Source organism: Zootermopsis nevadensis, unplaced genomic scaffold, assembly GCF_977971745.1.
Source record: "Zootermopsis nevadensis isolate Lab colony 2312 unplaced genomic scaffold, Znev_1.0 Znev_ptg000028l, whole genome shotgun sequence".
NCBI classification, from domain to species: Eukaryota; Metazoa; Arthropoda; class Insecta; order Blattodea; family Termopsidae; genus Zootermopsis; species Zootermopsis nevadensis.
This window is the reverse complement of record NW_028259160.1, coordinates 9,844,248-9,859,067: the sequence shown is the minus strand read 5'-3', so window position 1 is coordinate 9,859,067 and position 14,820 is coordinate 9,844,248. Positions and strand designations below refer to the sequence as shown.

Below are 14,820 nucleotides of genomic sequence, written 5' to 3'. Positions count from 1 at the left end.
GATGAGAGAACAACAGCCCAAAAACACGGTCCTTAAAGCAACAGCAGGAGTGTCTGGGTAGAGAATATTTCAGGATAGGGTAAAGTAGCCAGTTTCTGTGAACACGGTTTCGTTCCATAAGAAAACGCCAGATTTCTTGACCAGATCATAAAATGCCAATAGCCGAAAATACTGTAAGAGGAAACTAAAATGGTAAAGGACATCAGTATTAACTGCACAGACCACGGGATGTGAAAGCGATCTAAAGCTCATATCCATCACAAATCCCACAATGATCTGAAAATTATTAAAACCAGGCACATGAGAGGTTCGTAAGCTATAGGGCGTAAACATGTTGAAATAGAAGAAGTAAAATAAATTCTGGACAGACGTGAGAGATACCAGGTGGCCCAGAACAGTTAAGAAACACCTTACAAGAGAAAAGTACATGGGCATTCGCTCGTTTAGGTAAGTAATTGGTGAACATTTATTGCTTCTTACGCACCTGAGACCACCATTCACCCCTACAAACAATCCAGTTCGTCCTCTGCGACATTTTACAGCTGCAGAATCATATCTGCAGCAAGTACGATATTATATACGTAGTAATTTATAACAATATGGAACAACATGCGATGAATCCGTGAACTCACTGGCTATTGGACAACAGACAACAATTCGGATACCTGTAAGGAAAACTGGAAGGTTTCTGCTAAATATCTAACTAACTAACTAGATGGCTTACCGAACCAGAAGGTTCATCACCGAATTAACCAAAGCCCTCCACCGGACCCTGTCCTGGGCCAACAAAATCCAGTTTCCTTCAACTCCTATCTCCCATAGATCCCGCCTGAGATTATCCTTCCTCCCATCTGCTAAATATCACATCTAAAAAGACTCAAGGCCTCTGTCAGCCTCCTATATAATGAGTAGGTTTACTCTGGATAGTCTTGTGTACAATGTAAACTAAGATGTGCAGATATGAGTTCATGCCTGCAATCAAGCTTTCGAAAGCAGCCACACCAATGGATGAATTCCATTAAACAAAATATTAACGACTGCCTTAACGGTATTCTACAGTAGAAAACCTGAAACCATTTAAGAATTCTCTGGGGAGACTTGAAAGGCAGCGAGTTACTTACAGTGCTGAGAGAGAGCGAGTGGGACTGTTAATTTATAATGTTAGTGCACTCGCAATAAGCGACAGACAAAACAAATTCCTATTTACGCCCTTCTCTGGTACAAAGGGATTTTTGTGCGACAGTAAACAAAATTCTTTCATTTTACATTTCAAGTATTTTAATTCTAATAGTATGTACACAACAGGCTAATGGTCGGATTTTAAGGTAATTAAATCTGAAAATAAAGTATTCCTTACTTCATTTACATTTTACGGTCCATGCACTTGCAGGGATATTAGTTTTTTTAAACCGAATAACAACAAAATTCCAGAGAATACGCAGATTCAAAAAATATTTGTTCAATTTATTATTTAAACATATCCAAATCCCAATCCCTGTTGCTCAAACGTATGCTAATCGGGTTGAAATTAAAAAATCATTTTGCGGATTTAATAAATACGTAAGAAAATTTGAATTTACAGTTGATTCCAATTTCCTAACATGCCAATCATGTGAAAATATGTATCTTCCATTTGGGGCACTAAAATTAATCTTTTGCCAATAAAAACTGGACTCTCAAGAATATATATGTCTACATAACAATTAAAAATGCTTATTTAAGAATATTTCTCATATTGAATCCACCTTGGAGGCTAGACATGCAGCTGATAATGCCTCACCATAAAAATATGGTATCATGCAAAATGGTAAAACGAGACTCAAACTTTTATGGATTCCATATCATAAACGAAGCAATAAGCCTGATTATAAATGGAGGATAAGTTTAAAATTGAACTCCAAATGACACGATGTGTGAAGAAGTGGCACCTGAAATTTCAAAACAAATAAAAAAATTACAAAAGGAAGTCCAGATCAGACACAACAAAACAAATGTACACAAACAACGAAGAAATTATGTCCCCTTTCAATTCTGGAAAGGGGACTAATAAGGAAAGATAGCAATTAACAACTGAACATGCAAACTAGTAGTTAACATTCTGACAGCATGCACCTGGTGTGAAAGATTAGCTCAGGATAATAATGTTGGTCTTATGGGTTGTAACATCATGTAGACTCAGGGCTGAAGATGGAGGTCAGTATGTTCCTCTGAAATACTGGTATCTGTCTACATCTTCACAGCCATGAGCACCTCAAACCTCAAATTGCAACAGCAACAACATTCTTTTCATTAGAAAGAAAAGGAGAAAAATGTCGACAATTTTCCACTGCAGAGTACTGGTCCGACATTTTATCTGAACCATAAATAATAAAACCCCAAAACCTTCAAAATCTAAGTTTTAAGTTACATACATATTCAGTAATTGAAACTATTTGCATATAACATTTAATTTATACCAGAGCGATAACATTTTTAAAAAAGTAAACTAAACTTAACATTAATATAACGTCATTGTTGAAAACAGAAATCAAAACAACGATTTTGTCTAGTTGCTGTGTTGTTATTTTACACTGTGTAAGAATAAGCCTCTGACCAAAGTTGCATATTCTTAAAAAATCAACGACCATACACATTTCAAAGGCCCTACAATAAATGACACCAGCCACATCAGTAGATCACATATCTGCCATGTTTGTAAGAGTGAAAATAGGAATTAACTTCAAAAGGCATGACGTCCACATGCCATTCAATAAACACCAGCTTATCTGTTCAGAAGTTGGGGACAGACACATTTTCTTTAACTTCAATTTAACTTTTGAACCATTTCCCCCAATTATTTTCTAATCAACATAAATTCGTACTAAACTGGATCTAGAAACAGTTTTCCATAACTCTTCCTGCATCCACATTTTTGGAAGGTAGTGGAGCCATTTGAGTTATATGTCGCCCATCTTGTTTCGACTAACAAGATTCTTGAAATTCAAAATTGGCAGAGGTGAGTGAACACACTGTAGTTCCACTGTTTGTTTTGGAAATTTCTTAACACAAACTTGAACACCCCCTAAAAATCTAGAAATTGGGTGATCATAAATATGTGGATGGAAGTAAGGAAGGATAGGCATTCATATAAAAACACACACACAATGAAATCAAAACCTATTCCCTCCTTATAAAATATAAAAATTAGGAAGAAATGTTAAAAGACATGTCCAAACACATGTTCTAAGATAACACACACGTTGATTAAATTCCTCAACAGCTCATCTCACAAACAACAAAGTCTGGAAAGAACTAATAATTCCTACTTTCCTTCACATTCTTCAATCTGTATTGTGAGCTATGAAAAACTACAAATTAATAACAAAAGAACTAATGACCTATTTATGCACATAATTTTCACTACTGCCAGTATATTCCCAATATGATAAATGTGCCTGATATAACCTCAAAGTTGCACATCATCAAACATTTGTAATTTAAAATATATATTAAAAAAGCTTCATCCAGTGAACAAAAATTTGTGCTGCATCTCCACACAAAATGTCACTTGCCTGTCTCACGCAGTTTATTAGCTATCACCTTTATACAGAAAGCTAAATACAAATGTGAATATCACGCTGTTTGATGTGAGAAATACGGTTCTTATGGGCTGTAGATTCATAGGTAGACAATAATGTTTTAGAGAAACCATGATCAACACATTCATTTAAGTCATGGCTTTTTACCTACATAAATCATAACCTGCCTACAGCCTTTTGTTCTGCATCATGACTGACTCATTTACCAATTGTTTGTTGCTGCAAAATGCTGTTGTAGAGGGGTCCACATTAAGTGAGACACCAATATTAACATTATAATTCCCCTCCTGCAAGATCTCCTTCAGTATTATGTGCAATATGTCTCAAAATACATTCAAAGATAATAGGATATGTCTTACATCAATGATATTTGTTTCTGCTTCACTGCACAGCAATTCATCAAATGCATACATAAATAACTTACTATAAAGTAAGAAATGTTATGATAATTATGGTATGTTTGTGGGAAAAGATTTGATACGTAGAACCATGGTGTATTTTGAAGTGTTATACCAGTGTTTACCAGATGAACCAATAAAGTGTATGAAAAGCCTTATTCAAGACTAATTAAATTAAAGATACAGTAAGAACTTGTTGGGCCAGTTAACCATTCGAAGCCAAAGTACATCTATACAATACTTAAAAATCTATTTCTTACCTCCAAGAAACTCACAGCATATATCTACTACAAAAATCAAACCAATTAATACACACAATGGGCAAAACAAAGGTGGCAGATATAATTACCAAACATTTTTAAAAGGTAAAGTGTATATGTGTAGTAAAGTAAAGCAGTTCCTCTACATGCAATAGAGATGCCTGGAGAAAGAAGAGGTACAGCTCCTACTCATTCTTGACCTCAGAACTAGATGGGGAGCGAGTGGCCAGTATGGATACAGAGCCCCTGCCTGGGATCAAACCCCAGTTGTCCAGTTCATAGTGAGACACTATACTGACTGAGCTACCCAGACTCATAAAGTGTGTATGTATTTGTCTCATGTTTATCTATTTCACTATGGCTAATGCCATTCCCATTTTATTTTAATACTGATATAAAGTATGGCATCAGTAATATCCAAACTGATCTAGAAGAAATGGAACTAAATGGCCAAAATCAGGCAACTATATATAGCCCTATTGATAACACCATAAATGTCATAAAAATAGTACAGAATTTCTCTACATGACAAATACAAATTATATCCAAAACTTTATAGATAAAAGTAAATACAGTGCATGAGCATGAAACTAAAGCAAAATCTAAAATACAGTCATGATGTACTACAACAACCACCAGAAAACATTTCAACTGAACATACCTGGAAATAATAATAAGCAAAATCAAGACTTAAACTTAAGAGGACAATAAATTCAGAACTGTTACCATTTACTAACAAAACTGTTTTACTATCTGCTTTTATTACAGTCAGCAGAAAGAAATATTCTAAGTGATTGATGTAGTGAATTCTGTCCACAGTAATTACTACACATAACAAGGAATACTGTGGTTACTGTGAGTACAATGTTAGCAGTATGTCATCAGCAGGAATGATGAAAGCTATATCATGTAACAGACACATACTTGTAACATATTCGTAATTCGATTAACATGCACATATTTCCTTTCAGACAACATCAGTCTCTCTAAAGGAAATGTTTAAATAAAGAAGATAATGAATATGATATGTAACATAATGCAGAATATTACTTTCAATTTTATTGCAACCAAAAGACAGAAAATATTTGAACTTGCCTTTATGTGTTTTAACCTAAATCATAACCAGTAAATTTCTTCATCGTGAGCAGAAATTCACAATACTGAATAAAACATCCAAAATACAACACGTTGCAATGAACTGCAAAAACTTATTCATGTTATGAAATGAAATGTTAGGTTATGTTAACAAGAAAGTGTTTACATTTACATTGAAAAATTAATTCTCACCTGTTTTTGACTATAACGAATAAACGACTGCCGACAGTATTCACCACAGTAGAGAAGTGCATAAAATTGAAATCATTTATCACTATCACTCATACGACGCAGATTAGATTGTCTGGCGCCACACATATAATTGCAGTTGCCAACTATCTAAACTACTTGTCACACATTTAAAAGCATAAACAATTCGCATTATCTACTGCAATATTTTTGTATTTTTATTGAAAATTCTTTCACTTTGTTTCAATCCACATGTGAGATGACATCTTGGCAATCTTTATATATATTAGACACATTGCATAACATCGTATTTATTACTCTTAAACCTGCACACATCAAACTTTCAAACATAAATCGGACATACACTACAGTGCAGTACAATAAAATAAAATACAATACAGTACAATACAACACAGTAACTTCAATATATTTCCATACAAAACATTACAGTTGCAACATTTACAATATTGGCTACCCTGACTAACACAAGTTCTGGTTCCGTTTTCGTTGACGCGGTATGAGAAATTTATAATGATATTTTTAATGACCGCGATGGTTTCTGCTTTCCTATGCACGGTGTGCTGTCATATTTCTGTTGATGAACAGCAATGAAAACTAGGATCGCTTTAAAACGTCGAATAATTCTCCTCGTTGTTTGCAAAATGAGTATTATGTGAATTCGTAATAAAGATGTCGAGTCCATGACTGTCCCTCCTTATGTCTGACATTCGAAATTTTCCTGACATAATATGGTACTGGGGGCTTCCATGGAAAATTGGGTGGATTTGATTTTAGTTGGTATGGATTCGACATATTAGTCAAAATCGAAGTGTGACTCACTGTAATAGTAACAATAAAATAACACTGTTGAGGAACACAAAACGTAGCGGCCGAAGAGGTCGTGCTGTTATCTATCGGTGGTCTTATGAATTATAGTTTCGACCATAACTTTCTGGAACTCGAAAACGGATTATCATGAAATTTTGAACACAATTATGCAATTAGAGCCTTTCCACAATGGTAATTTTTCATTTCCTACACGTGGTAATACCAATGTGACGGATGCTCAAATTCGTGAGGTGGAAAGATGCAAAAACCCATATTCATCTGTTTATGCATGATGATGTGTCCGTCTATACGAAGGTAACAAGTCAAGAATGAACCGGTTTACATCGCGTTTAGTCTGGTTGTTATGTCATTCTAGTCTGATCCAAAAATTGTACAGTACGTTTTAATTTTCATACAATAGGTAATACCAACGCGATGGATGCGCACAGACTTGTGGTAGGACAACGACGACGCAATTACCTACAATCGTCTACACATTATGACGTCAGCAACCTGGATGAAGTCATAGGCACTGATGAAGTAGTTGTCACTAGAAAATGTTTAGAAGCGTGTCCATAAAATGTGGTACAAGAAACGGTTTTGGAGTCTATGTGTGTTCCAAACAGGACACCTTTTCAAATTTGTAGTTTTGAGGTTTTCACCGTTTTCAGTTTTCAGATCATCTTGTAGTTTCTGACACTGTATAGTCTGTAGGTGCTCAATGATATTTCAGAGGAACACAATGCCTTCTTCTTTATGGTACAAGTAAATGCTGGGAGTTCTTTGAACTAATATTGCATCCTGTATTCCTCTACCCAATCACGCTATCTTATGAATTCTCAAGTTGCATTATTCGACGTAACATCCGGGCAGTATAATGGGAACATATGAAAGCAAAAAACCAGCCAAACTGCCAACGAGTATCGATTAAATGCGCAGCAAAAACAACTAAAAGAAAGAAAGAAAGTTCCATGCACTATAATTATTGTATCCCCTCTTTGATGAAGAAGGAAAAGTGTGACGTCAGTGGAGACAATTCAAGCCGTGACATTATGCTGAGGCAAATCGTGCGAAAGATACTACAGCGTCTTATTTTGTACCCTCTCTCAGCCACCCCAACCGCTTGTACGGAACCTATTAATGGTCCCCTGCAGGGTGAGCTATACACCACCCTCTTGTCATGCCATGCGTAATGGAAAGAACAGACTTGGCACCACACGGATTTTTTATCTTGGGAACAGAACCAGAGTACGAAATCTCAAACCCCAATTTTCCATTTGCTGATGCAGGTGGATTCCATCACAGTCAAAATCATACTGCAGTTAAAGGAAACTTTCCTTATGCGTAATTAACTAAGCACCACGCTGTGCAGACGTATGGGGGGAGTGGAGATATATCTCCATGCATTCGTAACATCGGCATAGATAGAGATGAGTGATCGGCTTCAAGTCAAAGTCGCTTTACCCAGGAGTAAAGAACCTAGTAAGGGCCCCAGAGCCGGTTCGGAGGTCGTGATGAAGAGAACAGTTCTGCCCTGCTGGGAATCAGACCAAGGTCGTAGAGCCCTCAGCTACCGCGGAAACATTTATAGGCCTACTGTACTGAAATGAAAAATGTTCACGACTGAATGCGTGGGCTTCAGAGAAGTTCTGTGAACAAAATAGGCGAAGACCGCAATCTGTTTGATACAGAAAACTGAGAAATCGAATTAATAAGAAGGTACATTTGTAATGATCACAGCAATAGCATGTTAATATAGCAATGTTGGGGAGTGAAAACACAATTCATTGGTTCGGTTTATTTTTGTAATGGCATTTTAATTTGCCTTTCCAGTGCAATGTCCAAGAAAACTACGGGGCCCTTGCATGTTTACATATTACGAGGCTCGTCACAATTCATTTTTTTTCCAACGTCCTGTCACCTTCTCTGTCTTAGGCCCTAATATTCTTCCCAGCATTTTGTACTCATACTCCCTCAACCCTTTAAATCTCAAGAAGAGAGAAAAAAGATAAAGTGGAAGGATAGTAGTGAGAGATATTATATTTGACGGGATGGGGAAAAATTTCTCGGTTGTGAGGGTTAACAGGTAGTACACACTTTATTTTCTGTTGAGGGTAAGTTGAAGATTGTAACCCGAAGTTTATCAAAACAATATTTAAACATTCAGTTCGTCCCTTAAAACATTTGTTCATTATAAAGTTTAGTTGGTTAATACAAATCATTGCTATCTGACAATTATAAGAAACCCAGATATGCAGTTTGCTGACTAATTACAGAAGTATTGGCTATTAAAGCAGGTGGTAAGTCAGTCTGCAATTTCAACTGGGTTTTAAGGTGTTAATAATATTTTTCCTTTAGGCTGAGAGACCAGGTTTTCAACCCGTTCAAATCAACCTCGGATCCACCATTGTCATAAATTTAACAGCTGGTATAACACAAATTAAATAATGTATCTGGAACACGGACAGGCACTGTGCTGTTCAGAAAGGAACGTCGTTCAGTGATGGTTTCAGCCTTAGAGCACTGTCCTGCAGGAAGATACGTTTTGTCAAATAAATCCCAATCCTCGGCTCATGTCGCCTCTTCCTACGGGCAAACCGCTGCTAATATTTCCGGGAGACTGGGGGCACCGGAGCATAGAACGGGAAGTAAATCAAATGTCCCCCTACCACTCACGCTGTCCGCTACATGCATTCTACCAGGGTCCAGTAAACCCCCTCTTACACCCCCTGTTGTGAAAAAAGATGTTATATGGTCCGTAAAAATTTGTCGCACACACAGAAAAGAACGCGTAGCTAAAAATTGTATAAAAGGAAGACAAAAAATAATAATAATAAAAATATGCTGTAATTCAGTAGAACGTGGACATCCATATTACACTCTCGACACATATATATGGTGATGTAATGGCCAGGAAAATTTGCGCTAATAAATTCCCACACAAGTCGCTTCATCCACGATCATGGAAAAATGCAGCTCTCGTTAAGCGTTGTCAGCTTCAGTCTACACTGTGTTGTGTTGGTAAATTGCTTTGTCTCGACCTCTCTTAGTCACCGTCTATCTACCCACTTTCCTTCTCTCTTTGCTCTTGGAAATCACTCACACTTCATATTCCAGTAGTCTGTGCATGCGATTATCTCCGTGGAACTGAGTCCATCTTGAGTAATTGTAGCTCATTAAGAAATTCCCCGTGTTTATGGAACTCGAACATTCATTCCCGTGGAGTGTAGACTTCAGGGCTGTTACACCTTACACAACTACACTATGTCACAACCAATCCACGTTCTCAACCACCGTGAATAATTTCAAATCTAGGTCATTACTCTATTTACAACAGCCTACCAGGCGATCCTATTCTGAGATGGTTAAAACCATTCTACAACTCCAGCTAGCTCAGGTCAGAATCGTGTGGAGTTGTTATGTGAACACTGTATCTGGTCTAATTAGTGTAATTTACTAGTGTTTGGACGGATTCTGAATGCTTATGATACAAACATCCTGTCTGGATGTTTGTGTCTTTATCATATCGTGAAGCCTGTCTCACGCTACGCCTCAGTATGTTACAGTAGAATAACGTACAGGAAACAAAAAAAATTCTTACAGTGATATAGTCGGTGATTCTTTGTTACTGTGATTAGTCGTTACATGATATAAAGTACCACAAGCTGACAGTATGTTTGTTACAATAATTTCCAACTTGTACCCGTGTTTACAACCACTTCGTAGATAAAGTGAACTACGTATAAATATATTTAATTATGGCTTATTTAACGATAATGTTTGAATGTGAAATTGTCTAGCATGAAACTATTGTCTAATTAATGAATAATTAATTTGAAAGAAACGTTCGTGGTCTAATTTAAGGTACTATCCCGGCATATGCTTTGAGGGACTGAGGACGACTACGAAGAAACCTCAGTCAGAATAGCTGGTCTCCAGGCTAAATGCGGGACATGCCAAATACGAAGCAAATTTTATAATCACTCGACAACGACTGTTACTGATAGCCAGCAAATGTAACTATCCATTTGCTGTGTATTTATCATATTAGCTACCGGCTAGTTTATTCACTGTGCCCATATGTCTTGTCACTGTCGGTATTTGTCCTACATGCAAACTTTTCTCAAGGCCTACTGTCTTAACAGCCTGTCTTTATATTCGAGGGGTGAATCTATTCTTTTTTACATCCATATCATGTCCACTACCACACTCTTCTTCCCTTCCCTGAGGGAGAAATGGACAAATATTTCGAGGGTAGAATGAGCGTGGACCTGCATACCAAAATACGACCACTGGGTACTTTTGAATTATCCATGGTCAATCAACAATAAAAGGGAACGGGGTTGTTGTGGTACTGTTCTATTTAGCATAGAGTCCGGTTGCTACCCCTACAAGATTTCTTCCATGACATTTCACATGTGATGTCCACTATCCTCAATATAGGGGGACTTTTGGGGCTGACTGACGCTTAGATTTGATCAATTGATGTGGGTTTTCCCATTTTCCTGTTATAAATGTAACCTCGTGATACCGACTACTGCATCTTATCTCCCTACTGGGTCCAGATAATGTCACGCCAATTGGTTAGGAACGCGTGATCGGCCTAATTATAAATCAGTCTCTTCAAGAAGTCGCAGCAAGTACTGAATTTAACACAGTACGTCAAAAGAGCCTGCTTATGACTTCTTAAAGTACTTTGTATTAAAAGTCCCTAAAAATTTACGTGTGTAATAATACAGAGAATGAGGCGTCTATTCTTGTAATATTTGAACTAATAAACGTCAACAACAGATAATTTTGGCAACATAATTGTGACTTCTCCCTTTCAGGCAATCACCCTTGGTACTAGATCTTAACAGTGGTGTATACATCCACTCGCTACCCTGCTTCAGACCGATGCAATTTAGTCTGGATGGACTGAGGGGTTGAAGAAAGAGGGAGGTGACGATAAGGGTCTATTACAAACGGAATGAAGTAAAGTTCTTCTGTTATTTACTTAATTTTCTTGTGACCCCTATCTCGTGTAAGTTACACAAGATGATAGCAGCAGATGGTCAGTGTTCCCACACAAAAATACGGGCTACTTTCATGAATTGTCTTCAAAAGTGCACTGTTTTCATTCTGACATATTGGATATATGTTACGGAATCACACTTTACTCATTTCAGTCAGTGAAACCCTCGTACAGTAGTAACATCTGTTCATCTGTAGTCTGCATCTACGATCGAAGTCCTCTTCTGGGTTGGACAACGCGGCGTCCAGATCGACTGGAGAATGTTCCTAGAAACGCTGGTGTAAAATCGGTAGACTGAAGGGCCCAAAGATTCAGACGACTACAACGTAAGTTTAAAATCTGTTTTGCACTTAAATGTATTTTATTTGGTATTCACGTAGCACGTAAAATCTACTTCTTGGTGGTAAATTTATGTGGATACAGGTTTGTCTTTTCCAGATGCGGTAATAACTGTAACACTTATGTAGGCGGTAAACAGACGTACATAAGGCTACCGTTTGCCAGTTTTGATGCCTGAGTGGACTTCGCATTGTGTAGGTGCGTCGTTAAACATATTGTCTTGGGGGCTCCGATCTGTTGGTCAGCCAGTCAGGCGGACAGTGTGATAGATGAGGGTGTCACAGCCAGATCTGCTCCCCTGCCTCTTACGCGCTCAAGTCGGGGGTCCTTGTTTGTCGCGGCCCGTTGAAGCGAACTAACTTGAGACAAATGACCAGTGTTTGGCTCAACCTAGAGTCACCCTTACGCCGTAACTGTGATCAAGTTAATTTTCTCAAACCGAACGTCACAATGTAGCGATTACAACTATATATCTCATCTCTTCTATGCGTGCTATATGTCCCTCCAATATAATCCTTCTGATTTGGTCCCTCTGATGTGATTACCTTCTGCGATATTGCGCACTGACCGACGGTTTAGATGTAATTACTGCCTTCATCAGGACAATGACAGCTTCAGCGCCCTGATGGAGCCGGACCAACTTACAGAAGACAGTCATCTTCATACTCGCCGCATAGATGGGAGGATAATATTAAAATGAATAATAAATAAATAGCCTTAGCAAAAGATGTAGATGATTCCTGGTATTTGATATCCATGCTTGAATTAAACTGACTAAATTTTTAGGCTGATATTAGCATTTCGCCCTTCTTTTATGACATGCATCCCACTATTTTATGTCGTTAGACCAAATATCTCCGTTTATACAAATATACTGATACGCTCTTCTGGAATACTGCCTCAAGAGTTTTTGAAATCTTTTCTGCTGCTAATATTGTACCCTGTCCTAATTCTGTAAGTTGCTACTCTATCTGTAATTGCTGTTGTCCCCAAGGGTGGTCATCTTCTGATGTCACGGCTCCCGTTACACAGATAACTGTCGTAAATCGGACGCGACGGGGCCCTGGGGAGGTTCAACGGCTGCAACTAGCCCTCGACATGCAATGTCCGTTCACACTGAAACTTTCTAATGCTGCAACTAACTTCTGGAAACAAATATAATTTCCATGGTCGACTCGTATTAGTCCCAATATTAACTTTGAGTTGCTTGATACAGACGAGCAATTTCAGGGCATTTGGAACCTTATAAAGGAGGATGTTTGATGTGTGTCTGTCTGTCACGCCATACATGCATCCAGAACTACTGGAAAGAAACATTAACCAACTCCGCAGAGTACAGTCAGTCTTGAAAAGCGAAGAAAAACATTCAGATAGTCACACAAATTACTTGAGTCTTTATGAAAACCGAGAGTTTATTTTGTTTACAGTTGCCCGTCGTAGGACTCTTCACTGAAGCCAGATGAATCTAGTTCGCACACAAGTGGTCTAATAACTTCGGCCTTCTCGACTAAAATTTTAAATGCTTGTTACTTCCTCCGTTGGTGCTATGTGTCAAGTCCATCTTACCCATTTTGATTTTACCACCTTAATATTAATCAGAGAGAAGTACAAATTATGATGTTCCTTATAAAACTTGCCATTATTTTGTCTAATCTCTCTTTTGTTTAATGTTTTATATCGAATCCCGTTCCAAAGTGACGTTCTCATACACGGCGTTTTTCGCAGGATTCTTCATTACTGTTGCTATAATTTTTAATATGAGCATTATCCTTAAGTTATCATCTTTATAGCATAAGTCATTGCCAAGTAATGGAATATTTTATTAATAAATGTTGTGTTCTATTTAACTTAAATATATCAAAATCCCTGGCTAACTCCGATTAATATTTAATTTTGAAACAATAAAGAATCCTTTTAGACGTTTGGTGTGTTATCTTTGAAGTGGTCAGCCCATCTCAAGGCCTTATGGACAAAAATGGGACGGGCGGACAGACGTACACACTTACAAATTGAAATGACAGAGATTGAGAATAGTTCTTCCTAAGTGGCTCATCAGAATAGGCATTTCTCAACTTTTAACTTGAAGACGGAAACAGATTCACTCTCCGAAAAGATGAGTTGGTTCCGAAATGTTATACAACGGTAAATCCATAAAACCAGCTGTCTGCCTACTTGTTCTATGCTGAATAATTTGCTTCTCACTTTTAAATATTTGTTGGTATAGACGAGATGGCTCTTGGTCCATTTTCATTAAGCAGGACTATTTTATTCGAGTCGTGCACTAACGAAATTGTGTCCCCAGCGGGAGAACACAAGTTCTTTGAACAAGATCAATTTGGACTGGCCCACTTCCTTCCTAAATACGCCGTGCAGAAGATCGGTTAGAGTAAAACTGTTGCCCTTCAAAGAAACTTTTAAGGACAAAGCAAGATACCGGGGTAGAAACTCGAAGGAAAATTTATTTTGTAGGCTGCTGAATCAAATATCGATAATTATTTTTTATAACCTGCAGTAAACAACAAATTTATTTAGTATTAAAAAGTGCGTTAATAAAATAAAAATTGTGTCAGAAGTGGGATTCGAACCCACGCCCTCAGAGAGGACCAGAATTCTAAGAACCTATAGCATAGGCAAGGACGTGCCTTGAGTCTGGCGCCTTAGACCGCTCGGCCATTCTGACAGTTGATAACACAAACAGAACTCCTATCTTCTTACTTATCGTCTATATCGTATTCTTGATAATTTGCAACATTACGAGGACCTACACCTTAACGTCTGCGAAGAGAAATATTATTTCGTACAGAAGTTCTGTCCATAGAAATATATTTGGATGCAGTAGAGATAATATATTGGAAAATTTGAGGTTCTCAAGGTTATAAAACTGTCGATAATGTTCTGGACTGTGACGTCGTGTGAACTTGTAGGTAGATACAAACGTTTTGAAGAAACATACTGCCTTCATCTTCAGGGATTTTCCTCAGAACGTTAGCACCAATCTACCAACCCACACGGCGTCAACATCCGTTGCCATGACATCCTCAGATCATTTCCCATTAGCTAAAGTTTATTTTACATGCAAGACGTTTCGGTACCTCGCTGCGCCTCTTTTTCCAAAGTGA

General features: G+C 37.7%; 1 protein-coding gene and 1 non-coding gene across 5 annotated transcripts in view; both read right to left on the bottom strand.

The window, feature by feature from the left end:
• LOC110839403 (Fanconi anemia group J protein homolog) overlaps positions 1-14,820 on the bottom strand; it is a 147,879-nt gene that overhangs the window by 81,473 nt on the left and 51,586 nt on the right. The window contains exon 1 of one of the 4 annotated variants that reach the window (XM_022083569.2): positions 5,524-5,978. The exons of the other annotated variants lie outside the window; for them this stretch is intronic. The gene's annotated coding sequence lies outside the window, so the exon portion shown is untranslated. Of the gene's footprint in view, positions 1-5,523; positions 5,979-14,820 lie in introns of those variants that run through there. 4 annotated transcript variants of the gene reach the window in all.
• Positions 14,266-14,381, bottom strand: TRNAL-CAA (transfer RNA leucine (anticodon CAA)). The gene is made up of 2 exons: positions 14,344-14,381; positions 14,266-14,310 (listed from the first exon to the last, which is right to left on the bottom strand). It is a non-coding gene; the product is annotated as a tRNA-Leu (tRNA).